Raw genomic sequence first — 27,489 nt, 5'->3', positions numbered from 1 at the left:
CCAGCGGTGTTAGAGTCCCGTCTCTCCCCCTGCCCCCGCCATAGACTCAGAACTTAACTTTGCTTCAGTTTCTCAGACTTGATGCCCAGTGGGACTTGTCAAACTGTGAGCTCTGTCTTCTGTCTTCCAGTAGGAGACACAGTTCCCAGTGGCCTGTGTCTGCCTCTGAGCGAGCCCTCTCTCCAGCATTCCGCATTCTCCTTTCTCTGCACTGGGAGGCTGCCTCCTGGCAGGGATGCCAGGGCGGCTTTCTGACCAGGTGTGAGGTGGGCTGGGATGATCCTAACCTGCCTGTCATGTCCTGAGCCTTTATGGTCACCCAGTGTCCATGTGAGTGAGGCTTGCCGTGTCAGATGGCCGTGCAGACCTGGAGGTGTGTTGTGCTTGGTTGACACCTGCGTGCCCTGTCGTGGTTTAGCACCGAGCTTGTGTTTCTTGTACAAAGGAGTTAATTGGATAGAGGTGAAAGGTAATTAATTGGACAAGAGCCATGGTTTTCCACATCTATTGGAGATATCATGCTGTGTATACATGCATATGGATTCTTCTGGGCTTCTGAAACATAAGCATGGCCATTGTCTTTGAAATTCCTTCAACCCACATTTAGCGAACAGTGTGATTCAACGAAGAGGTGTACTTTTGTGGCACGTTAGCCGTGTCATGCTTCACTGCGGACTGGTTTCTCATGAGGAGTCCACCTTAAGTTGTTCTGGTTTTGGAAGGGCTGTGTAAAGGGGGCAGAGTATTTTTGAAGGGTCGCATCCAGCAACGTGCGTTAACCGTAAGCGTGTATCTCAGTGATTATTTCCATACGCAGTCCCCGGTGTAACCTACACCAGCTCAGGATGTAGACAATTTCCAGGACCAGTCACAGGTGCCTCTGCCCCTCCCCAGGCCCTGCCCCCACTGAGAGGTGCCCCAGGCTGCGCGGTCACCACAGATCATTTGTGCCTGTGCTTGACCTGGATGTAAGTGGAATCATTCTTTTGACTCTCTTTGGGTCTGGCTTCTTTCATTCAATGGTATGTCTGTGAGATTCATCTCTGTTGTGTGTGCTCTTAGTTTGTTCTTTTAAATTGATGTTAGTTTTCCACAAAAGGAAGACACCACAGTTTTCCCACTCTTCTGTTGGTGGGTGTTTGGATTGCTTCCAGTTCCTGGCTCTTTTGGTGAAACCTGCTCTGAGCATTTGGGTGCCTTCTTGTGGATCTGTGCTCTCCTGATGGAGTTTCTGGGTGTAGAGTAGACCTGTGTTTAGGCTTAGTAGGAAGTGCTAGAAATAGTTTTCAATGTATGAAAAGTTTCAGTGGTGTAAGAAACTTCTTTTAGATTAGAATTTTTCATATAAAAAGGGCAGTTTTGGGCAAGAAGTTGTGGTTTACAAATTACAAATGCTTTTTTTTTTTTTTTATGACTCTACCCACAGCATATAGTAGTTCCATATGGCAGGCCAGGGACTGAAACCGAGCCACAGCTGGATCCTTCTAACTCACTATGCTGGACCCTTTAATGCACAGTGCCAGGCCAGGGAACGAATTGGTGCCTCTGCAGCAATCCGAGCCACTATAGTCAGATTCTTAACCCACTGTGCCACAACGGGAATGCCATAGATTACAAATACTTCTATCCTACTACTACTACTACTACACGCACACGCACATGCACACGCACACACACATACTCTTGTAATTTTGAACTGGGTGCTCTCTTAAAAGATGTATTTTTCTAATGCTGTGTAACCAGTTACCATGGATTTAGTGACACACAACTGCCACTTCTTTTTTCTTTTGTTAAAATTTTATTGGAATATACTTGACCTACCATGTTGTAATAGTTTCAGGTGTATGGCAGAGTGAATCAGTTATGCATTTAAATATATCTGTTCTTGGGAGTTCCCGTCGTGGTGCAGTGGTTAACGAATCCGACTAGGAACCATGAGGTTGTGGGTTCGGTCCCTGCCCTTGCTCAGTGGGTTAAGGATCCGGCGTTGCCATGAGCTGCGGTGTAGGTTGCAGACGCGGCTCGGATCCCGCGTTGCTGTGGCTCTGGTGTAGGCCGGTAGCTACAGCTCCAATTCAACCCCTAGCCTGGGAACCTCCATATGCCGCGGGAGCGGCCCAAGAAATAGCAACAACAACAACAACAACAACAACAAATATATATATATCTGTTCTTTTTTTCCCATATAGGTTATTGGGTAGCTTTTCCTGTGCTATACAGTAGATTCTCATTAGTCATCTGTTTTATATAGTAGTGTGAATATGTTACTCCCAGCCTCCCAAGTCTTCCCTGCCCCTAATGGTGTCACCTTTGGTAACCATAAGATTGGTTTTGAAGTCTGTGAGTTTGTTTCTGTTTTAGAAATAAGTTCTTTTGTATCATTTTATATTAGATTCCACATGTAAGTGATATCATATGATATTTGTCTTTCTCTGTCTGACTTACTTCACTCAGTATGATAATCTCTGGGTCCATTCATGTTGCTGCAAATGGCATGATTTCATTCTTTTTTAGGGCTGAATAATATTCCATTCTATATATGTTCCATGTCTTCATTATGTATTTCTCTGTTGATGGACATTTAGGTTGCTTCCATGTCTTTGCTATTGTAAATAGTGCTTCAGGGAACATTGAGATTTATGTATCTTTTTGAGTCATGGTTTTCTCTGGAGACTTGCCTGGGAGTGGGGTTGCTGGATCATGATGGTTCTATATTTAGTTTTTTAAGGAACTTCCATACGGTTTCCACAGTAGTTGCAGCAAATTACATTCCCACCAACAGAGGGTTTCCTTTTCTCCACACTCTCTCCAGCATTTATTGTTAGTATATTAAAAAAAAATTATTGGAGTATATAGATGATTTAAAATGTTGTGCCAGTTTTTGATACTGTTTGTAGACTTTTTTGATGATGGCCGTTCTGACTGGTGTGAGGTGATGCTTCATTATAGTTTTGACTTGCATTTCTCTAATAATTAGTGATGCTGAGCAGCTTTTCATGTATTTTGTGGCCATCTCTCTGTTTTCTTTGGAGAAATGTCAATTTAGAGCTTCTGCCCATTTTTTGATTTTTTTTTGTTTTTTGGATATAAAGATTCATGAGATGTTTGTGTATTTTGGAGCTTGATCCCTTATCAGTTACAATACAAAAGACCTTGAATAGCCAAAGCAATGTTGAAAAAGAAAAATCGAACTGGAAGAATCAGGCTCCCTGACTTCAGTCTAAACAACAAAGCCACAGTCATCAAAACAGTATGTTAATGGAACAGAAACAGAAATATAGATCAGTGAAACAGGATAGAAAGCCCAGAATTAAACCCAAGCACCTGCGGTCAACTAATCTATGACAAAAGAGGCAAGAATATGCAGTGGAGGAAAGGCAGTCTCCTTAATAAGCAGTGCTGGAGCAACTGGACAGCTACATGTAAAAGAATGAAATTAGATCACGCTCTAACACCACACACAAAAATAAACTCAAAATGGATTAAAGACCTAAACGTAAGGCCAGATACTATAAGACTCCTAGAGGAAAACGTAGGCAGAACACTCTTTGATGTAAATCGTAGCAGTATCTTCTTATTTGATCCACCTCTTAGAATCATGAAAATAAAACCAGAACTAAACCAATGGGACCTAATTAAACTTAAAAGCTTTCACACAGCAAAGAAAACCATTGAAAAAAAACAAAAGCAAAAAACGAGAAGACAATCCACAGAATGGGAGAAAACCTTTGCAAACAACAGCCACTTATCTCACGTTTCCGTGGGTCTGAATCCTGGCAGTGTCCTCTGCAAGGAGCCATACAGGCCTGGGAAGCATGGACTGTGAGCTCATCTGAGGCTTGGGGGTACCTTTCAGGCACATTCAAATTGTTGGCAGAAATCAGTTCCTTGCAGCGTAGGCCTGAGGCCCTCAGCTCCTCGAGGCCACCCACTGCTCCTGCTGTGTGGCCCGCTCCACAGCATTAGCATGGTGGTTTGCTTCTTAAAGGCCAGCAGGAGAGCATCTGCTGTAGCTTTGAATCTCTCTGACTTTCTATCTTTGAGAAAAGCCTCACCTGATTAGGTCGGACCCATCCACACTCCCCATGAGGGGACCGTATGGGGGTGCTGTTCTAGAATTCTGCCTGTCACAGAAGAGGTGATTATAGTTGCCAGTGGTATGGATAGTTCACTGCTGAAACTGTTTCATTTTGTATTTTTACTTTTTTTGGGGGGGCCGCACCTGCAGCATATGAAAGTTCCCAGGCTAGGGGTTGAATCGGATTGAATCGGAGCTGTAGCTCCCAGCCTACACCGCAGCCAAAGCAACACCAGATCTGAGCCTGCAGCTTACACCACAGCTCATGGCAATGCTGGATCCTTAACCCACTGAGTGAGGCTGGGGATTGAACCTGCATCCTCATGGATACTAGTCGGGTTTGCACTGCACCACAACGGGAACTCCTTGTATTTTTACTTTTAATTTATTTTTTTAAAAAAATTGAAGTATAAATTGATTTACAGTGTTGTATTTCTGGTGTACTGCAAAGTGATTCAGATGTATATATATCTATATATATCTTCATATATATAAGCAACACAATATATATCACGGCAACACCAGATCCTTAACCCACTGAGTGAGGTCAGGGATCGAACCCACAACCTCATGGTTCCAAGTTGGATTCGTTTTCTGCTACGCCACAGTGGAAACTCTTAGTCTCTATTCTTAATGTTAGAATAGTTCCTGTTTACTGAGTCCCTGCCAAGTAGAGTGAGCAGCTTTCCTGTTTCCCAGCATGTGGCACTGTTGGTGCTAGAACTGGAAGAGTCACCAGCCAGCTGGGATGGCCAAGCACCAGAAGTGGTACCAGGCGCCTTCCATCCTGAGCATCTCATGTCATTTTCACAGCAGACTTAGGGGTAGCTCCCATTCTTCCCATTTTTCAGGTCAGAAAGCTAAGGCTTATGGATGTTAAACAGCTTGCCTAGGCTTGGAGGAGAGCTGGAGTCTGATCCTGGAGCTCTGCCATTCTCCTTCAGCATGATGCGGCGTGTGTGTAAGTCCTCAGTCCCTTATCCACAGCGGTGAAAGCCAGGGACTCCAAAAATGGAAAAATTTTGTGCAGCTAATTTACAGGTGAGACCTGAACTGGCGTGAGGTTATTTGTCGTCATCCCATCACGTCAGCGGCAGAAATATTTATGTCGTGTTGTTGGGCGCTGCCCAGACCCTGCTGGGGGTATTACATGTTGATGGTATCTGCTGTTTTCAGAACCTGAAATTTCAAAAGCTCTGAGTTTCAAAACTTAACTAGTCGCAAGGATTTCCAGTGAATGATTATCTTCCTTTAAGAGAATCATGAAAAGCAATCTTTGAAGAGTTCTATCTTTTTTCACTTCCAGGCAGGATGACATTTAACTCATCTCTGGCCATTGCTTAGTTACCTTAACTTTCCTGCCCTTCCACGCAAGGACCAGAGTCCCCTTGCCCCCGCCCTGACACACCCTTAAAAACTCGAGCAAGGAACTGGTGCAAGATTTTACCCAGTTTCTGGCCATGGGATAACTAGACTGCAGACATCAGATGGAGGAAGCTGCTGATTTCACAGCCGAAAACCTGGGAATGTTTTTCTTCTTGAAAACAATTTCTTAATGGTTATTATCGATGTCATGCAAGTTCATCACCAATTATTCATTTATCTTTTTGTCTTTTTTTTTTTTTGTCTTTTCTAGGGCTGTGCCCGTGGCATGTGGAGGTTCCCAGGCTAGGGGGCTAATCAGAGCTGTAGCTGTTGGCCTGCACCACAGCCCCAGCAACGAGGGATCCTTAAGTCATTGAGTGAGGCCCGGTATGGAACCTGCAACTTCATGGATGCTAGTTGGATTCGTTAACCACTGAGCCACGATGGGAACTCCTTTTTTTATCTTTTTAGGGCCACACCTGTGGCATATGGAGGTTCCCAGGCTAGGGGTTGAATCAGAGCTACAGCTGCTGGCCTACACCACAGCTACAGCAACGCCAGATCGGAGCCGAGTCTGTGACCTACAGTACAGCTCACAGCAATTCCAGATCCTTAACCCACTGAGCGAGGCCTGCATGCTTCCTCACAGATACTAGTCACATTTAGTTCCACTGAGCCAGGATGGGAACTCAACGGATTATTTATTTAACCAGATTTTCTTCACGTAAGACAGTCAGTCATTCACGCGTGTTCGGTGGGATTAGTTTCATTACAGGGACACATCTCCTGTAGGCATGGTCTCACTTGGGTTCTTGGATCTGGTTACTTCTCTGAGAAGATGTCTCTGTCCCCCTGCCCCCACCCCAAGCACTGAGCAGACGTCTGTGCTTGCACTAGCAATGCTTTGTTACAGGTATCTGCTTGTGTGAGTTGGTAAAACTTCCTGGAAGATTGTCTATTCTGGTCTTAATTTCCTCACCTCCTCCTGCTTACAATGTCATCCATGGATTTTCCTTCCACGTGTAAGCCCGCTTCAGTGGGTTTCTTTCCCACCGCTCTGCTGGCGTGGCCGTGGTCCCAGGGGCCTCACTCTGTAAGCCCAGAGGTCAGCTTGTTGCCCTTGCTGCCTCGGGCGTATTCGGTGGGATGGAAACGTTATTTTCTCTTGCTTTCCGGGACACCAGGCTCTCCTGCTTCTCTCCTTACCTTTCCGGCTCCTACTTCTCATGGTCTTTGCTGGTGCCGCCTCCCCTCACCTCGTCCTTACATGTCGGGAGCCCCGGGCCTGTGTCTGAGCAGGCGAGTGCCCACTTCATGTCTTCCACACCCTGCCGTCTCCTTCTCGTTCCAGATTCCATTCTTCAGGTTGGTAGATGAGCTACAAAGTTGGGCATCGTCCCTAGGCCCACCCACAGTAGGTCCTCTGGGGCGGAGCTCGTTCTCCCACTGCCCCTTCGGCCACCGAGCCTGTCTCTCTCTCTGTCTTCCCATCTCAGGAGGTGGCCCTGTGACCAGCCAGTGCGTCCCGAGTACAGCGCAGCAAACTCCCTGCCCCTGCCTTGTTCCCAAATCCGGTTCCTAGAAAGGCCCCCATGGTGTTGGGCTTGGAAGTGATTTCTGAATCTTCCCGCCTTCGCCACCACACGGTACCAGCCTCCTCACAGAGCTGTGGCCTGAGGAGGGCTCTGCTGAACGGTGTGTGTTTCGTTTCTCAAGTGTTGTTAAAATATTCTGAAAACTTTGTGTCTCATGTACTTGAGGTATCTTTTCTCTTTCTCAACAATACTGTATGACAAGTCACCATTCTAAAAAGAATGAGAACTTCTGGATGGTAAGCATGGTCTCCCCTTGTAGTTGAATCTTAGGTTTCTTTTGTGCCCCGTGGTGTGTCTGAAAACCTAGCTTTGGCCTCCACCCTCCTTTCTAGAAGCCCCAAGCCTCCCGGTGGATGGCCGAGCCTGGGCTTGTTTTTGTGTCCCTGTGTGTGACGAGGATCAAGTTTTTTAAACTTAGGAGAAATGTGAAAACTACTTTTGATTTATAAACATTTGTACAGACAGGGTTTAACATATCTAAGGGTCTGTAAACTAATTCTAGTGAGAAAATTTGACTAGTTTTAGACTAAAGGCAGTTGAGAAGACACAGGACATCTTTTATCTTCTTTATAAATTCTTTGCAGAAAGTGGCTTTGGAGGCTTTGTGGTCCCCCACTACAGCATCATCGTGGTGGGCTTGAGGTAGGACCCTTTGCGGCTTCTGGAGGCGGTGGCTTGTTTCTCTCTCCTGCGGCTTCTGTTTTTCCCTCGCTCCATTTCAAGAACTCGTAGCTCTGTCCGTTCACGAGCTGGCGTGACCACGTTGTTTGTGTCATTAGTTTGTTTGCGGTGAAGTTGAAATCATAATTCCTTTCTTTCAGAGTTGTTGTGAGAATCTCTGGGAATATAGTTTCGCAAGGAAGGGCTTTGAAAATGGCCAGTGCCGTGAACACAGCGGTGGTGTCGGAAGTATTTCATGCGCTGTTTGCCTGTTTGCCTGGCGGCCTTCTTGCTCCCGGCTCCTGCGGCGGCACGTATCACTGCCCCGAAATTCAGTTATGGTCTCACTCTTGAGGCCAGAGGTAGCATTTTTTGGTGTTCGTTTCACAGTGAAGCTTTGAAAACCCATGTGCTGCCAGCAGGTGTTTATCGCGTCCCTGCTGTGTGCCAGGCGCTGCGTGCCTGCCCCTCGGGGGCCAGAGAAGTCCTGGGCCGCCGCTCACGGGGTCCACAGTCCGGGGTGAGGCTGGGACGTGTGCCTGGGGCGCTCTCTCCATCCGTGTTCTGGTGAAGCATGACAAAGCTTTGGGTCTTTCAAGAAACGGCGTGTGGGGATTACCAGAGATTCTGTGAAGATGACCTTTTGGGGGCCTTGAGAAGGAGTTAGAATTTAGATAGATTTTCCAGAGAGCTGCCCGAAGAGTCGGCCGTGCTCTGGCTTTAGAGAAGTAGCTCCCCTCCTCTGCGGGGCGCCAAGGCTCCGGCCTGAGCACGTGACTGCACTCGCGTTGTCGCATCAGGGGGGCCTCGAGGAAGAGGCCCTCGGAGGCTGGCTGGACCGGGACAGGGACCTATCAGAATGGCCCTGCTTGGACGGGCAGCTAATGTTGTTTGCGCCTTTCCATCATGGTGTGAAATGTGGACGGTGTGGGGGGGGGATTTTAGCTACTGGGGCATTCTGTAACTTGATGCATTTCAGTGGCAGAAGGTTTAACTTGCTGCTTTAATAATTTAACGTGTATATTGTTCAGATTCAGATATGGCTGTTTCTGTGCTTAATGCACCGGTGTGCAGTTGCAGTTAAGTTGGAAATGTCATAGACTTGTATGCTTATGACCCGTCTGCGGTAAAGATCGTTGGTTAGTGACGCATTAATGACTCACTCTCTGGGGCTCTTCTGGTCAGGCTGCACCTCCACTGGTTGTTGTGAGCACACTTTAGCTGACCATGTCTGTCCTGCTTCTTTTCCAGGTGGGCCCTTCAGGTGCTTCACCACGTAGGCACATGAATTCATAGCGGGCAGACCCAGAAGTGGCTGCTTTGCGCCTGCCGTTGGTGGAGGAAAACCCTCCTCAGGGTGCGCTGTGGGCGTGATAGGGGCAGAAGCAGCCCAGGGCTGCCTGTGGAATGGCTGTGGCCTTGCGGTTTGCACGGTGGGTTTCAAAGCTATCTGCTCTTTAAAACCATAGCCTGTTAGACTCTCATATTTTTTGTAGATAAACTTTTTACTGTATTAAAAGTAAAATAAATAATGGGAAGTTACCTAGTTTTATATTCTGGAAAGAAATTTAAAACAAAATATACCTGTTAGAGTTTGGTGGATGTTCCATTACTATTTGCCAGCTTTAGTATTAAAGAGTTCCTGAGTGGGAAATGGAACAAAAGCATCTTCGTAGTGGGACTGGGAGGATGGGGCAACATATGGATGAAGTAAATGTAGTATTTTTTCCCCCTCTCCCCCTAAATGCACTATTTTAAAATTTCCTGAGTGCCACCATAGTTAACCTAACTCTCTTGGTGAGAGCATCTTTTTTGTACTCAGCGTGAAAACGTGGGTGTGGATGCGTTGCGGGTGGAGAGCACTGCACTGGAGCAGAAGATGATGCCTTGTGGGCAGAGGTATCAGGAAGCTTCTGGTGGCCAGAGGCAGGTTGGGACACTAGCTGGATCGGTTCAGTAAACACTTTGAGGGCCCACTCTATGCTGGAAACTTCTGGACCAACTCCAGAGTGATGAAAAAGGTGTCATTCCTGCCCAGATGAGCGGCGTGTCAGAGGATGGATGTGGTTTGCAGGGAGATAATGTTGCTGTTGCTGATGATAGTTGCCATTGTTAAATGGCCACAATTTTTTTTATGTGCTTTATGTCCACTATTTTGTTTAACCCTCATAGCAGCCCAATACAGCTTTGTTTTATTATTCCTGGTATATAGTTGAAGACTCTGAGGTTCAGAGATACTGTGGAAGCTGTCCAGGGTATAGAGCTGGATGGGGACGATGACAGACCTGGGATTTGAGTTCATGCCTCTGTGGTTTTCCTCCTGCAAGATACTGCTTCAAAAAAAGGTGAACCTTAATGAGCAGAAAAACAGTTATGAATGAGACAGGAGTATAGCCACTTATTATAGACCAAAGGTATTTGAGTCGCAGCTCTCTTAAATGTGTCTTATGAATTCTTATTTTGAACAGGGAACTTTTCTAGTGAAGAAGTAGGAATAGGAGCTCCTGTCATGGTGCAGTGGTTAACGAATCCGACCAGGAACCATGAGGTCGAGGGTTCGGTCCCTGGCCTTCCTCAGTGGGTTAAGGATCTGGCGTTGCCATGAGCTGTGGTGTAGGTCACAGACGCGGCTCGGCTCTGGTGTTGCTGTGGCTATGGCCTAGGCCAGTGGCTACAGCTCCGATTCGACCCCTAGCCTGGGAACCTCCATATGCCGTGGGAGCGGCCCTAGAAAAGACAAAAAAAAAAAAAGAAGTAGGAATAGGCAGATCTGACCTCTCTATCTCAAGGTCAGAGTCTCCTAAGAAAGAATTCCTCAGTCATAAATTTCAAGACTTGTATGCCTGAAAATATCTTAATTTTGCCCTCATTCTTGACTGATAGTTTGGCTAGGTATAATTTTCTAGGTTGGTCCCTTCAGAATTTTAAAGGTGTTATTCCATAGTCTTCAAACATGCAGAGTTATTATTGAGAAGCATAGCAATTTAAAGAATTCAGTTCCCGAAGCTGAACTCAATTTGAGTTCCAACTTTATCACTCAGTAGTGTTGTGACTTTAAGTGTATATATATATGTATGTATGTGTGTGTGTGTGTGTGTGTATATATATATATATGTATTTGGTCTTTTGTCTTTTTAGGGCCACACCCGCAGCATATGGAGGTTCCAGGCTAAGGGTTTAATCAGAGCTGTAGCTGCCGGCCTACACCACAGCCACAGCAACGCCAGGTCTGTGACCTACACCACAGCTCATGGCAATGCCAGATCCTTAACCCACTGAGTAAGGCCATGGATCAAACCTGTGTCCTCATGGATGCTAGTCAGATTCATTTCTGCTGAGCCACCACGGGAACTCCTAGGTATATTGTTTAATTTATTTGTATATAATCTTCTAGTTGGGGAAATGGGTTTATACATAGTACTTTCCTCATTCAGGTTTGTTGTAAGGATTAAATGAGCTACTGTATATAAATTTTAATTAATTTACAGCAGGTTCTGGTGCGTCCTGGGGGCTCAGGGAGGGGGGTAGTGTTAGCAGGAGGAGAAGGGGCAGGAGGCAGTGCTAATGTTTACTGAATGCTTGCTGTGCGCTGACTCCCTTCTGAGAGCTTGACCTCATTTAATCCTGGCATCACCTCTACAGCTTTGAATCTACTGTTAGTTTATACGAGGAAACCGAGGTACAGAGACATAAGTAGCTTGCCTAAGGTGATGCGTCTGTGCTCATTGGTGGAGCAGAGACTGAGCCCGGAACCCCTCAGATTCCACACTCTTAACCTCTGGGAAAATCACCCCAGTTTTCAGTCCTCGATGTTGTCTTCTCTGTGCCCAGTGCCCTCAAGACTGGTTTCTGGGGTTCACTTGGCCAGGGAATAAACCTTCAGGGTCTGACGCTGTGGCTGAGATGCTGCTTACGTTGTCTGTGGTGTAGGCCAGCAGCTCCGATCGGAGCCCTAGCCTGGGAACTAAAAAGAAAAAAAAAAAAAAAAAAGAAAATACAATTTTTCCAAGTAATGTCATTGTTTGTTTTTTCCTTTAGCAGTTTGGTTCATCTAATTTTTTTTCTCTTAATAGAAATAAATGATCATGTCCGAAAGTAATTGAGACACCTGGAAAACATCATCTCGGGGTGTATTTTTGCTAGCGAGAAAGAGAGAGAGGTTTGGATATGAGGCAGTACTTTTTTTGGTCGCTCCTCCTAGGGAAGCAGCTTCAGGACTCATCATGTCAGCATGGAGTGAATGAAATTGTCGCTGAAGTTCTAGGCAGAGAAACATTTCCTTAACTATGGAATCTGCGTTCATGTTTTCTTAATAGGTGAACCTTTGGATTCTTGAGCCAGACTCTTGGGTTAGAGCCGAGTGCCTTCCTGTGTGACTTGGGACAAGTACTTAGCTCCTCTTTGCTGTGGTTATCTCTTAGAGAACATAACACCTGCCACCTAAAGTGGTTGTGGTGACTGAAAGATGTGACTCACAGACAGTGTACGTAAAAGAGCTCATTAGGTCTTATGAATTCTTGTTTATTATTAGACACAGCGTCATCCTTGGGTGTTTAACCCATCTGCCTTTCCTTCCGAGACTAGACCAGTTGAGCCGTGGCCTCTTGCTGAGATTGCATGAGTAGCCTCATAATTGCAACATGGAATGCAAGGTGGGAGGCAGGTGAGGGGTTAGGAGAAGGATGGGAGGTGTCCCAGCTGGGAGGGAGGGTGGGCTTTGTCACAGTTTTATTATAGTTGGGGATTCTGGGATGCTCAGCACCTCATCCGTGTTGGTTCCTTATCTGCAGGGCATTCTTGACTTTGTCTTACGCAGTGCTCGTTCGTCCTGTCCGCTTCTGTCCAGGGAGAGCGTGCAGAGCCATCTGTCGATCCTTCAGCAGGGAGGCCGCTAGACTCATCACAGAAGTGGGTCCATAGTGCACTAGGCAGCAGGGGTCACCTCTCTGGGAGATGATCTGGGAAGGGTGGGGAGGGTGCGGAGCAGTAGTAGAGTGAGCCGTGAGACCTTGGCTGTGCCTCAGTTCGCTGTTTGTAATTGGCTCCACCTATACGCTTGACCCTGGACTTCAAAACAAACACGTTGCTTGTGCATTTTGCCCAGGACTGTACTGCTGGGGGTTTTCATCATACCTTTTGGCAACCTGCATTTGATTTCTCTTCCTCATGCTTGCTGTTTTATGGAATTCTTACTGATATTTGTTGTTTTCCCACTTGGCCTAGTGAGATTTTGTCTGCCAAAGTACGGAGGAAATTGTCTCTGTCCTAGAGACCTTCCGTTATCCTGAAATAATCCTGTCAAGCTCAGGTCCTGCCTTCCTTTCTCCTCCCTGCGTACGATCCCCATAACAGTGTTTAAAGCAAAACCGAAAAGCTGTCTTAGCTCTAGTCTTCTCTTTATTTCCTTCTTAAATTTTTAGAATTTAAGGAAGAGTTTATTAATCAGTTTTTAATTTTCTTAAAATAGAAAAGTAGGAGTTCCCGTCGTGGCGCAGTGGTTAACGAATCCGACTAGGAACCATGAGGTTGCGGGTTCGGTCCCTGCCCTTGCTCAGTGGGTTAACGATCCGGCGTTGCCGTGAGCTGGGGTGTAGGTTGCAGACGTGGCTCGGATCCCGCGTTGCTGTGGCTCTGGCGTAGGCTGGTGGCTACAGCTCCGATTCAACCCCTAGCCTGGGAACCTCCATATGCCACGGGAGCGGCCCAAGAAATAGCAACAACAACAACAACAACAACAACAACAACAACAACAACAACAAAAAGACCAAAAAAAAAAAAAATAGAAAAGTAAATTACTTCTGAAATAACATTGCTGTCAGTCAGGTTTATTTCATAAACTCTTTGGTTGCAGAAGTAAGTGTTTAAATTTACTTTATCAGATTCTGTAAGTTAACTTTTAGAACTTGGGAAGTTGATTTTATGCGTATGAGTTTGAAAACAGAAGTGTGAAAACCATCCATTGTCATTCTATTCATTTTGATATCTTCATGATTTTAGATTTTATTTTTTGCACTTTAGGAAATTTACTACAGATGGGATTTATGGCTAATTAGGGTATGACTTAAACTACATAGCCAAAGAGCTCTTGTCTCTTAGGCCCTAAATTTTTCTTTTTCCCTTAATTATGCCTTAAAAACCCTAATCATCTACTTTATTTCCAAGACTGAAATCGCCATAGGAGAGCTGGAATCTGTAACACTGACATTTCCCTCAAGTGATGAGATAACTCGATGACGAGACCAACACATCTTTTTCACAAAAGGTCTCATGTTTTAGATCAGCTGTGAAAGAAATATAATATGAGCCATGTGTGTAATTTAAAATACTCTAGTATCTACATTATAAAGTAAAAACAAACAGGTGAAATTAATTAATAATATATTTTAATGACCCAATACAATATTTCCAAAATATCATTTCACTATGTAATAATATAAAAATGGGATAATTTTTTTGAAGGGTTTATTTTTTTAATTACTTAATGAGTTTTATTACATTTATAGGTGTATAACAATCATCACCAAATTTTATAGCATTTCTGTCCCAAATCTCAGTGCATCCCTCGCCCCCCAGCCTGTCTCATTTGGAAACCATAAGTTTTTCAAAGTCTGTGAGTCAGTATCTGTCTGCAAAGAAGTCTTTTTTTCAGATTCCACATGTCAGTGAAAGCATTTGATGTTGCTGTCTCATTGTATGGCTGACTTCACCTTAGCATGATAATTTCTAGGTCTGTCCATGTTGCTGCAAATGCCCTTTTAATGGCTGAGTAATACTGCATTGTGTGTATATACCACATCTTCTTGATCCATTCCTCCGTTGATGGACATTTAGGTTGTTTCCATGTCTTGGCTATTGCAAATAGTGCTGCAGTGAACACCGGAGTGCGTGTGTCTTTGCGAGTTGTGGTTTCCTCTGGATAGATGCCCAGGAGTGGGATTGCTGGATCAAATGGTAGTTCTATTTTCAGTTTTCTGAGGAATCTCCATACTGCTTTCCACAGTGGTTGCACCACTTCACAATCCCAGCAACAGTGTAACAGGGTTCCTTTTTCTCCACACCCTCTCCAGCACTTCTTATTTGTAGACTTTTGGATGATGGCCATTCTGGTTGGTGTAAGGTGGTACCTCATCATGGTTTTGATTTGCATTTCTCTAATAATGAGTGATGCTGAACATCTTTTCATGTGTTTTTTGGCCATCTGTATGTCTTCCTTGGAGAATTGTCCGTTTAGATCTTCTGCCCATTTTTCGATGGGGTCATTTGTTTTTCTGGTATTGAGCGGTAGGAGGTGTTTATAAAGTTTGGAGATGAATCCCTTGTCAGTCGATCCATTTGCAAAGAGTTTCTCCCATTCTGTGGGGTGTCTTTTCGTTTTGTTTAGGGTTTCCTTTGCAGTGCAGAAACTTTGAAGTTTAATTAGGTCCCATGTGTTAATTTTTGTTTTTACTGTCATTCCTCTAAGAGGTGGATCTGAGAAGATGCTGCTATGATTTATGTCAGAGAGTGTTTTGGCCTATGTTTTCCTCTAAGAATTTTATAGTGTCTGGTCTTCTATCTATGTCTTTAATCCATTTGGAGTTTATTTTTGTGTATGGTGTGAGGGAGTGTTCTAATTTCATTCTTTTCCATGTGGCCGTCCAGTTTTCCCAGCACCACTTATTGAACAAGCTGTCTTTTCTTCATTGTATCTTCTTGCCTCCTTTGTCATGGATCAGTTGGCTGTAGGTGCATGGGTTTAATTCTGGGCTTTCTACCCTGTTCCACTGATCTATATTTCTGTCTTTGTGCCAGTACCATATGGTTTTGATGAATGTTGCTTTGTAGTATAGTCTGAAGTCCGGGAGCCTGATTCCTCCAGTTCCATTTTTCTTTTTCAATATTGCTATTCAAGTCTTCTCTTTGTAAAATGTATTGTATGTCCTACCAGTTTGTCATCATCTTTTAACTTTGCTTGTTACTTTTTTTTTTTTTTGCCAGACAGAAGCTTTTTAAAAAATTTGGTCAAATTTATCAGTCTTTTATTGCATCTGGATTTTAAGCCATAGTTAGAAAGCCTTTATAATTTTTATGTCTCTCTTATAGAGAGATTCACCCATACGTTCTTTAGGTTTAGGAAGAGGCTTGTAACAGAGCCCTGCTAGTAAGAACTCAACACATATTTTGTATTTGCTCTGTAATTGGTCATTAATGGCCTCCTTACAGCAGGACACACAGTATTATGAAGTCTCAGACCTGCCAGGCAATTGAGTTTTAAACTCCTGCAAACGGATGAACTAAAGAACAGAATCATTAAGCTTAAGTTAGGATTTCAGTCAGTGGCAGAATTGAGACAATAACTCATCATAGAAACCTCTTTGGGGAGTTCCTATTGTGGCTCACTAGAAACGAATCTGACTAGTATCCATGAGGATGCAGGTTTGATCCCTGGCCTCCCTCAGTGGGTTAAGGATCCAGCATTGCCATGAGCTGTGGTGTAGGTCACTGATGTGGCTCGGATCCTGTGTTGCTGTGGCTGTGCTGTAGGCTGGCAGCTGCAGCTCTGATTCAACCCCTAGCCTGAGAACTTCCATATGCTGAGGGTGCGGCCCTAAAAAAAATAAATTAATTAAAAAAAAACACAAAAAACACCTATTTGTATTCTTTGTCCATGTTGAGTTAGTCCCTAAGACCAGTCCACCCTTTCTGAGATCCTTGTCTGATAACTGGGTCCTTTAGTTTACGGTGGCTTCCTACTGGTTGCACAGAGCATCTTCTCAAATCACATGGGTAGTCACAGCTCTGATGGCAGAGGCCCCTGGAGAGAGGCGACAGGCCATGACACTGCCTAATCTATCTTTGCGGCCGCCCTGGGGAGAGACTTAGGATGGTGATCACCTCTGGGCGGGAGGGGGAGGTGCGAAAATCAGTCCTCACAGCCCTTTCTCTGAAGAGAGAGGCCCCTCAGTGAACGAGCTCCCCATGGTCCAGAGGCTGAGGCTACTGGATAATTGAAAATGATGCTGGGAGCGATTCGTGTTCTCACAGTGAAGAAGGAAGTGGGGGTCAGCGAGCAGCTGAGTAGATGTTGAGCCCTGGTGCTGGAAGCTCCTGTGGCATCCATTAGGAAGGAGCCTTGGCTTCTGGTCAACTGATAGTCCCTGGATGTGTGACCATGGACCATCTACTCTCTGACCTTTAATTGTCTTTATCTTAAAATCGGGTGATCTCTAAGGACTTTCCCAGCTCCAACATTTCAGATTCTTCTAGTGTCTTTTATTTCCTGCTTGTACTATATTCCACAAACTGCTAAGCACTTTTGAGTCTTTGTCTCTCTTTTTTTTTTTTTTTTTACCCCAAACCATTCCAAACCATTCATCTCTTTCTAAAATTTTCTTTTGAACCTTCTTGGTCTTAAGAGTATTGGTCAGATAAGTTGATTGGTACTGGCATTTTGTCGTTTCTGTTTGAGTGTAAGCTCCATGGGAGCAGGGGCTTGGCTCTGGCACCTTAAAGTAAAAGGTAAATAGTGTGTTTCTTCTTGGTGTGGCTTAGTTTTAGAAGGGCAAGCAATCCTCCGGGCTTAGTAACATTGGAGTTGGCCTTACTTCATGTTTCAGATTGTTACCATGTAGGCCAGTTACCTGCCTTTGTTTCATGGTCCTTCATTGTACCCTCTCATAACTATGGCCAGAAGTCATGAGAACTCATGGTTGGGTGCAGAAAGGATGGGGAAAGTGTTGCTTGATCCTTGGAGATCCATCCCAGTGCCTGAAAAACAACTCAAAATATGGTAATGAATTTATCCTGAAATCACATTCAGGGTTAGTTCCCCCTGCCCCCTAGCTTATGTTCTGCTGTTTTCCTTGTGTAATGGGATTTCCTTCATGTCTGAAGAATGGAGAATTTAATTATTAAGAAGAAAATTCATTCTCAGTTGGTATGACATTTATTAAGAACATTTGGCCCTGTTGTTGAGCAGCTATCTTGTTTTTCTTGTGTGGAAAAAAAGCCAATTATTTTTCAAAGATGTGACCCAGAGCCGGATGTTCTCTTGAGGTAGCTTGTGTCCCTTTTGTAATGATCAAGAGTACAAGACAGTTCATGTTGCCATATAACAGTCAGTGGTTATCATAGATTTAGCTTAAACTGGAAGGAAATGCCAAGACTGTTGTATAATATAAAATTCATTTAAGTTCCATGGATTTACGATAATTGCTATAAGTGGAAGTCTTCTTTTCCAATATAGATTTATGCCCGAAGAGTCCACTTTTCATATTTTTTTCCTAGGGAACGTGACTTGTAGTGATTGTTTTACTGTGTTGAAATTTTACTGTTTTGTTTTCTGTTTGTTTTTTTGTTCTTTTGTCTTTTCTAGGGCCGCACCCATGGCATAACGAGGTTCCCATGCTAGGAGTCTAATTGGAGCTGTTACCACTGGCCTATGCCACAGCCACAGCAACGCCAGATCCTTAATTCACTGAGTGGGGCCAGGAATTGAACCTGCATCCTCATGGATACTAGTTGGGTTCATTACTGCTGAGCCACAATGGGAACTCCCCATGTGAAATATTTTGACCCTAAGTTTTTATTCAGCTCATTTGAAAAAATATTAAACATCTTCTGTGTGCTAGCTGCCTTCCAAGTGCTGTGTTTATAGGGGTGAACCAGATGAAGATAGGTTTTATTAATTATGAGGTGTTTGGTTGCAAGCACAGAAAACCTTCTCATATTGGCTTAAGCAATTAGGGAAAGGAATGTATTGGCTCATGGAACCAAAAACACCCAAAGGATATCAGGTTTGAGTAATTCCTTGACCTGTTGGGACCTGGTGACTCTCCATCTCTCTGCTTCTGTCTGTGTTGGATGCCTAGGCAGGATCAATGGACATGGTTGCCCCTGGCAACCTAGGCTTATAGCCTCGTAGTTCTCACTCCAGTGGACAAGAGAGACTGCTTTTCCTCAGCGAAAGTGGTGAGTTTGACTCTTACTGATGTAGACGTAGTCATGTGCCCAATCCTGCACCGGTCACTGTGGCCAAAGAGAGGCAGGGCTCTGATTGGCCAGGCCTGAGCCAGGTGGAAGGAGCCATCCCTCTTGTAGCAGGAAGGCTGAGAGTAGGGAACAGTGGTGCCAGGGGATGTCCGGCTTCCACCCCAGAAGCGGACAGTGAATGGAATCCACAGGAAGCACTACCTGTGGTCTGACAGCAGTGGCAGTAAGGTGGGTGGCATTCTGATAGAGAAGACACAGGCTGCTGGGGAAACACCCAGCAGGAGCGCTTCAATACACAGCTTTCAAGTGCGACGAATGGCGACCGTCCAAAACGGACCCTTTAACATTCCACGTTTGAAGGACACGTAATTTGGTGAAGGAACGTGGCAATTAGCCTTGTTTTGGACATTCTCGGGCAGCAGACTTGTCAGTGCCTGTCCGCTCTTTCCGGGCCAGATCCCTGCTGGGAGAGGACCGACTCCCAGGCGTCTGGTCCCAAATCCCTGGGGCCTTGAACATCCTCCAGGTCCACACAGTAGGCGCGGCTCGGTGTTGTGACAGTGAGTCGGTCACCTGTGTTGCTGCAGGCCGAGGTCTGCACAGGGACCGAATCACTGCCCCAGAGATGGAAGAGGGGACTTTGGGGGTAGAAAGGGGATGACAGAGGGTTTCATAGAAACGTGGCTTTGAGATGGGCCTGACTCTGACTGTGAGAGCCGGGGGGTCCCCTCGTGGGTGTCCCTGAGGACTGCTCTGACCTCGCAGGTGTGCGCACCCCTGGGTGGGGAGTGCTCCCCATGCCCACCTGGGGGGCTTCCTGAGAGGAGTGAGGAATCTGGGGAGCGTCAGTCCGGAGGACAGAGGCAGGAGTATGGGCTGCTGGGGGCTTGGGGGCGGCTGTTCGTCCGCTGGTGTGGCCCCTCCAGCATGTTTTTGAAACTGCTGTGGCCACTCGCAGGCATATTCAGAGGTCTGTTGTGTACCGTAACCTTGGTAATTTGGTGACCAATAAAAATGCATGTTTCTGGGTAAGATATTTATCAGAATTGTTTTGTATTTACTCAGCAAACCTCAGACAGTATTGGGGACATGCAGCTCCAGGGCCACTCATAACACTCGGTTGTACTAGTGAGTACAAGTCATGTTTACTGAATTAGGTCCTCATTCATTTTGTCTTATTTTCTTAAGTTCGTCCCTAAGCGGCCGATGTCCTTCCCCGCCGTCCTCTCGTGAGCGCGTGCACGTCGGGGAGTGTGGCTGCGGTCGAGCGCGCACACAGCATCCGGCAGGAAGGGCTTGGCTGCTACAGTCCCGTTAGCAGAACCGGGGAGCTTGGACCCCTTCCCTAACCATCCGCCACAGCAGCGCTGGCCCCGCCCTTGTTTCTTCTCAGGCCCCGCCTTCTCTTTCATCCCAGGATCCGCGCTGTCAGTTCCTGGGATGTCAGTTCCCTGAAGCGCGGGACCGTTTGGAGCAGCGGTCCCAGAGGGCCTTTCGCTCTAGCACTCGGTGCCTCTGGGGTCACCCATTGTGCCTCGTTTGTGCCCCCTGCTGGGAGTGGACCTCCCTCAAGGGATGGGATGTGTGCCCATTGTGCAACTCCCAGTTCTCTTGTTGGAGTTAGAACCTTCAAGGGCGGGCCGTCCGAGCTCCCGGCACGGCAGACGCAGGGAGTCTGGAGAGGTAGCGTACTTGGAGGTTGCCTCTGTTTGGAAAGTGTATTTAAGAGACGACCGCACTTTCTAAAGATGAATTTACATCAGCCTGTGCTAGTTATCAGCATGAGTCACATCTTAACTTTGTTGTTCATTTGCACATACTTTAGCTCTGAATCCTGAAAACTGGCGTTTTGTTTTATATGGCTTGGGCTGTCTGTGGAGGAAAATGTCTCCATATGGCTGATTTGTTCAGGGAAGAATTGTGTAGCCACCTTGCTAGCTTAAGCGTGTAGGGTTTCTAGAACAATGAAACAACTAGTTATATAACATGCGTTTTAGGTTTTATATTTGATACTTCCATGTGAAAGGTCAAGTCCATGTGCTTAGTTGCTGACCTCTTGAAAGGCTGAATTAATGACCTTCAGTTACTATTAAGGTAGTGATAGGATTGGGAGTCAGGCAGACCTTGCAGCAACTCTTGGTTCTGTTACATCCTAGCTGTATAGTGTCACCACGACTCCTTAGCTGTGAAGCAGGGATTATAAAAGCACATTGGGCTGTTGTGAGGATTAAATAGGGTGTATGTTTATCTCATACATAAGTATCTGGTACAGTGTTTGACATTGAGAAGATGCTCAATAAATGGTAGCTGCTAGACTTGCTGTAGTGAACAGTGGGATTAAAAATAAACAATATGTACCAGGTGCAGCCTGTTACATTTAGAATGGACAAGCAGTGAGGTCCTACTGTATAGCACGGGGAGCTCTGTGCAGTCTCTTGGATTGACCATGATGCAAGATACTGTAAGAAAGGGAGTGTGTATATATATATGTATGACTGGGTCACTTTGCTACCCAGCAGAAATTGGCACAACACTGTAAATCAACTATAATCATCAAAATAGTGGTTAACTATGTAAACACTGGAAGTGTGTATCTGTTGTCAGGCCTCTGTCCTCTAAGACTGCTCCTCTAGACCAGCCCCAGGTGAATGGGGGACGATGGACCCTGCAGCAGGGGAAGCGGGACAGGGAGTTTCTCTGTGATGGCCCGAGGCCCACGCATAGCTGACCCAGGAGGGGTAGGTGTTGTGTCCAACGTGTGCTCACCCAGGAGCTGCTGAGTGAGTTTGAGCTTTGTGCTTTGTCTGTGAAGGGGAGGAGCTCTGACTCCATAGTGGAGCTTTGCTCTGGAATAGAAGTCAGATTCTGATTGAAGCCAGGTCCAAAATGATGTGATTTAGCTTCTTTAACTTTGGCTGGTTTAGTCATTGTTGGTATGCATTTTCTTTTTTGTGTGTTTCAAACCAAATGAAAAACAAGTCAAGTTAACGCTAGAATGGGGAGCATGTTGAGGAAAAGACTAAAGGCGCTTTACTGGCTTTTTTTCTTTGTTTTTAAAAATCTATCAGTACAAATAGTTTGACTTAAAAATACAATAGTAATAAAATGAAGTATATGGAAAAAATAGTAATAAAATTGAGTATCACTTTTATTTAGCTTACTGAATATAAAAAGGGTCTATAATTTCATATCTGGGCTTCTTTTAGTACCAAAAGGTCCGATATTTTGGGTTCTAAAGGTTCATTTAGGCAGAGTATTTGATTTAATGATTTAAGATTGGTCTAGACTTGTACCTCTTGCTAAAAGCAAAACCCCTTCAGCTTCTCCTTACCTTCTTTCTTTCCTAAAATATAAATCAAACTTATATTTCAGCCCTTTCCTAATGACTGGAAATTTATAATTCTCTGATCTTTGCTATGTGCTAACTTGGCATTGAACTTTAATTTCAACGTGTGTATATCAAAATTTGGTTGTAAAATATGACCACAGCTGTAGCAAACATGCAAGATAAAGTTCATTGTGAAATTCCAGAATGTAGAAATGTCAAGGCAGTTTTTTATTTTCTTCTGGCAAATAACTTTTTGTTTTATCTTTTTCTCCAATGAGCTATTATAGTAAAATATAGTTCATATAGCTTTTAACAAATTGGATATTTGGTTCTTCTGTACTGCAAGGGTAGTTGACATTAATGATATGATCCTAAGGCATTATAATACTCCAAGTGTCTTCTGAATCCTTAAAGGTTATTCTAAGCATAATTCTTTAGTTTTTTGCATTTTATTGCATTATAATTAATTGAAAAATAGAGATCTGCATGTTTCATATCTATGGGAACTTTCTCATTTAAAAAGTAATAGGAGTTCCCGTCGTGGTTGAGTGGTTAACGAATCTGACTGGGAACCATGAGATTGTGGGTTCGGTCCCAGCCCTTGCTCAGTGGGTTGACGATCCGGCGTTGCCGTGAGCTGTGGTGTAGGTTGCAGATGCGGTTCGGATCCCGCGTTGCTGTGGCTCTGGCGAAGGCTGGCGGCTACAGCTCCGATTGGACCCCTAGTCTGGGAACCTCCATATGCCACAGAAGCGGTCCTAGAAAAGACAAAAAGACAAAAATAAATAAATAAATAGTAATACATAGTCCATATATATATATATATATATATATATATGAAATCTGTGCCTACATTCCTCATCCATCTACTTCTTCCGATTTTGCGGCTGACCCTGGTCTAGGCCACTATCCTCTCTGATTCTGTTAGGGCACTGACCTAGCTGTCACCTGCTTCTCCTCTGGATGTCTTTGGTCCATAGGTGGCCAGACTCACATTTCATTTGGAGAACTGGGAGATCCTCTCACCCCTCTGCCTTGATTGACTCTGACTTGCTCCTGTCTCCCTGGGGTGTAGTCCCGCCTCTGACCTCCCTCTACAGCCTTAGAGTGTCTGCCTGGTTGGTACCCTTCCTGCACTTAGATGCCACCTTGTTCAGGGTTGCTTCCTCAGAGGGGCCTCTCCTGACCACTGAGTCACGACTTATCCCTTCTCTAGCTTTCTTTCCTATCATGAGTAGATTTTTTCTGAAAGAACATTAATATTATGTTATTGTTATGAATAATGTTGCCTCTCTGATTAAGAATTTAGAAGGGTTTTCTAGATGGCTTAGTTCATCAAATGCAAACTCTTATACCTGGGTTCAAACCCAAGCTACTGTGGTGACAATGCCAGATCCTTAACCTGCTGAGCTGCCAGGGGACTCTTGAACATTTATATTGTGTATTTTACCACTTATATTTTTAATTTATATTGTGTATTTTACAAATTATATTTTGTAGTCCTTGCTGAGATGCAGTTTCTAACAGTTGATCATTTAGAGAGCACAGCCCTGAATGAGAATGTCGTAAATCCCGAGTGCTGACTTTACAGTCTTCCTCCGGATCTGTGTGGGCTTTCACAGAGCTCACCCTCTGGTCCAGAGCCATGCATGCTTGCTTTTACAGAGGCTCCTGAGAGCCAAGGGAAGGAGGGTGCTTGGTTTGGCGGGTTCCCTCACTGCCTTGGCTGCTGCTCAGCCCACGGGCCCAGACGTGCTCATGCTGGCGTTGGCACCTGCTCCTTCAGTGCCTGGCAGGTCTGTTCTTGAGGCCTGGGCTGAGCAAGACTTGGTGAGTGTCGGCTCCTGAGTGAGGGGCTCCGCAGCCTGCTAATGCGCGCCGGCAGTGGGGGGAGTGAGGCTGGCTGTTAACTGAAGGCCGTATCGTTTCATGTATAGCTTCAGCCACAGGCGTCCCGTCTCGGGAGGTGAGGAAAGGCTGGTGGCGTTTCCTGGGAAGGACTCTTGGTTGATGTGCTCCTTTTATAACTGAGACTGTTTACAGACTCACAGACTCAGCTCCCGTGTAATTCAGGGATTGTCTGCATTGGCAAAGCCAAATTTGTCTTTTGTCGTGATTAAGTAACATCTTTTCATGGGGCTGTACTATGATTTGTTTAATCATTCCATCATTGGGTAAATGTAAAAGATATTTTCTAATTTTCCTTAGAGTAAGTAGTGTTAATATGCTCTTTGTAGAAATTCCTTGAGGATAAGTTTTTGGAGCTACAGTCTCAAAAGTGGGATTAATAAGATTAACGACCTGAATGATTTAATTTTGGTTGTGTATTTCCAGATTTCTTTTCCATCATTGGAAAAATGATGAATACCAAGTTTTTTTGAAGACTTCTGAAATCCAGAAGTTCTAGGTCGTATGGAGTCGTAAATTTTCTTTTTTGGCTCGGGGTGTAAAGTACTATGTTATGGTTTTTAGTTTTACCTCTTCGTTTACTAATTAGGTTGAAAATTTAAAATAGTATCATTTTGCCATCTATATGGACTAATATTGATTCTTTAACTTTTGAGATATATGAGTTTTTATAGGTTGTATATTATCATTTTTATCCACTCATTAAAATACTGCTTTTTTAAAATTAAACTCTATTTTGTCTTTTAATCATACCGTTCATATCTCAACAATTACTTTTAGCATTTTTTTTTTTTTGTCTTTTTAGGGCCACTCCCATGGCATGTGGAGTTTGCCGGGCTAGGGGTCCAATTGGAGCTGAAGCCTCTGGCCTATACGACAGCCACAGCAATGCAGGATCCAAGCTGTGTCTATGATCTACAGCACAGCTCACAGCAACGCTGGATCCTTAACCCACTGAGCAAGGCCAGGGATAGAAGCTGTGTCCTCATGGATACTCATGGATACTTGTCAGGTTTGTTACTGCTGAGCCATGGCGGGAAGTTCCTAGTGTTATTTTAGAGCTATAATAAATACATAAATGCCTTTATTCTCTACTTATTATGATTTAACTAACAAAGGAAAGGCAAATAAGATATTTTTTCTTTCAAAATATTTTGGTATTTGTGCCTACTTAATTTTTCTGAGAAATTTTACTATTGTTTTTAAAACAAATTATAATTGTCAGGGCTGCAGAGTGCAGGCTCCAGCTATGAAAAAAAGAAATTGGGCCCCAAGTCCCAGATACGGATGAGCCAGCCAGAAATTTTGACATGAGATTAATGTTGTTCTGTGGCTGTGGTCAGTCTGCCTCCCAGACCACTTGGCTCCAGTAATGTGTTTTCTTATTTCATTCCCACCTCCTGTGACCCTGCCAGTAATTTTTCATCGCTTTTGATAATGCTTCCAACCTGCATGTTAACTGGGCACATGTCTCCATTGCTGTATTGAGAATTCCAGTTAGAATCCCCCCATATCTCTTGAGTTGTCTTTCTTATCTCCCATTGGAGTTTTATAATTTTCTTTAAATGGATTGCTTATGTCCTACTTTAAGTTAATTCCCCCAAATTACTCTTATTGCAAATGGTATTGGTTGCTTTACAATTTCATTTTGGTCCTATAGCTATGTATAATTTCTCAAAAATTTGAAACCATAGAACAGTAAACATATTCAGTATGTATATATATTTTAGTCTGTGCATGTCATAAATTGAAAGCAGTCTGCTTACTAAAATTTGTAGTGTGTTCTCTGAAAATGCCTTCCCAACTTCCAGCAGTAAGTTTACTCCTCGTTAACTAGCTCAGGCATCTCTGTATTTATTTATTTATTTTTGCTTTTTTTTTTCAGGGCCGCACCTGCGGCCTGTGGAAGTTCTCAGGCTAGGGGTCCAATCAGAGCTACAGCTGCCGGCCTACACCACAGCCACAGCCACAGCCACAGCCACAGCAACGCGGGATCTGAGCCTCATCTGTGACCTACACCACAGCTCACAGCAATGCTGGATCCTTAACCCACTGAGCGAGGCCAGGGATCGAATCCACCTCCTCATGGTTCCTAGTCAGGTTCGTTGCTGCTGAGCCGTGAAGGGAACTCCCAGGCATCTTTGTTGAGTGCTGTGTGTGGAGAGACAGGTAACAAGAGTGGTGAAATGCCAGGTTGCTCGTTAGTTGCTTTGTTCCAACGGAGTGGTACTTGTGTTTTCTGTCTTGAAATTTTAGGTCTCGGAGAACAGCTCATTCTTAAAGTCCCTGTAAGCACGGAAATTTCTTTTTTTTTCTGGAGATTGAAACACTATGAATTTTCTAACAATAAAAATCTTCCAAGTAAAGCCGTTGACTTTGAGATTCTCTAAAGTGTTTCTTTCTCTCTTTTTAATGTGGGCACCTGTTAAGGATATCAGCGCACAAGATCCTCTCTGAATTCGCTGCAGTGGTTGCTATGGAAATAGGCTCCGGAATCTTCAGGGAGCCCCTCCACTGACCCAGACGCTGCTGTGTCCTTGCCCTGAAGGCCATCAGGGTTCCTCAGCACCGCTGTTTGCTAAGGAGCACCTCTGGAATTTTGGGGGGGATCCCACAGCTGCTGTACCTGAGGGTTTTTACCAGATGTTTGTTATGTCTTCATTTTCCCCACTATTTGCACTTCTTCTTGGAAAAAGTATTTAATAATTGTTTGTTGGCAGAAAGAGTGAGGCTAGAAGCTCAAGTGTGGGTAACTTTTATGCATTTTACCTTGTTTTAGTTCATCCTGAAGGCGTCTGGAGAGCGTCCAACTGCAAGACAGCATCACTGAGCGAGGCAGCCGTGGGTACACGTTCTGGTGGCAGCATCTGCTGTTCTGTTGCCATGTTTGCTGACTGTTATCCCCATGAGCAGATACAGAACTCTGTCCTCTGACAGATCTGGAGTGTGTCTAACAGGCAGGCTGAGTAGAGCGTCAGTCTTCTCTTCTTCCATGGCTCACAGAACGACCCTAAGGTAGATACTCAGCCCACTCGTTGACAGATGTGAATAAAAGGTCCACCGTTTGTCTTCAAGATGACCCTAGGCAAGGGTCAGTAAAATTTCCACCCAGCAAGATAGTCGGGTGGAGGTGTGTGAGGAGAGCGCGGGGAGCCCCTCGGTGGGTCACACCCGGTGAAGTAGAAACAGTTTGGAAGGGTGAAGAGAAGTTTGTGAGGAGACTCACGTCAGGAGTCGGCACGGTGGGGAGGAAGCCAACGGGGTGGGACCTTGCGTTTGAGTCCCGTTGGGGTCATGCCGTCCCATTGACGGTGGGTGCAGCTGACAGATGGAAGCAGGAGGTGAGTGAATGCACTAGCGGTTGCAGAGGCTCTGTTTGTGCAGCGTAGGTTCTGAAGTGAAGGAGAAGAAGGACTGGGAACTAGGACATTGGGCTTTTGCAGGATTCCAGGCACGGAGGGTGTGCCCAGGCCGTGACAGTGGGAATGAAGAGGGCAGATCTGAAAGACGAGGGCAGGTCACACGATGAGGTTGCTGACAGGTGTGACATGGACGGCAAGTAAGGTGGAGCCCAGCATGACTCC

General features: G+C 44.9%; 1 protein-coding gene across 1 annotated transcript in view; it reads left to right on the top strand.

Annotated features, from left to right (window-relative positions):
* TULP4 (TUB like protein 4) overlaps nt 1–27,489 on the top strand; it is a 239,609-nt gene that overhangs the window by 67,914 nt on the left and 144,206 nt on the right. The gene's annotated exons all lie outside the window — the stretch shown is intronic.

The sequence above is a fragment of the Phacochoerus africanus genome, chromosome 2, assembly GCF_016906955.1.
Source record: "Phacochoerus africanus isolate WHEZ1 chromosome 2, ROS_Pafr_v1, whole genome shotgun sequence".
Classification (NCBI taxonomy): Eukaryota; Metazoa; Chordata; class Mammalia; order Artiodactyla; family Suidae; genus Phacochoerus; species Phacochoerus africanus.
This window is presented reverse-complemented; position numbering and strand designations above follow the sequence as displayed.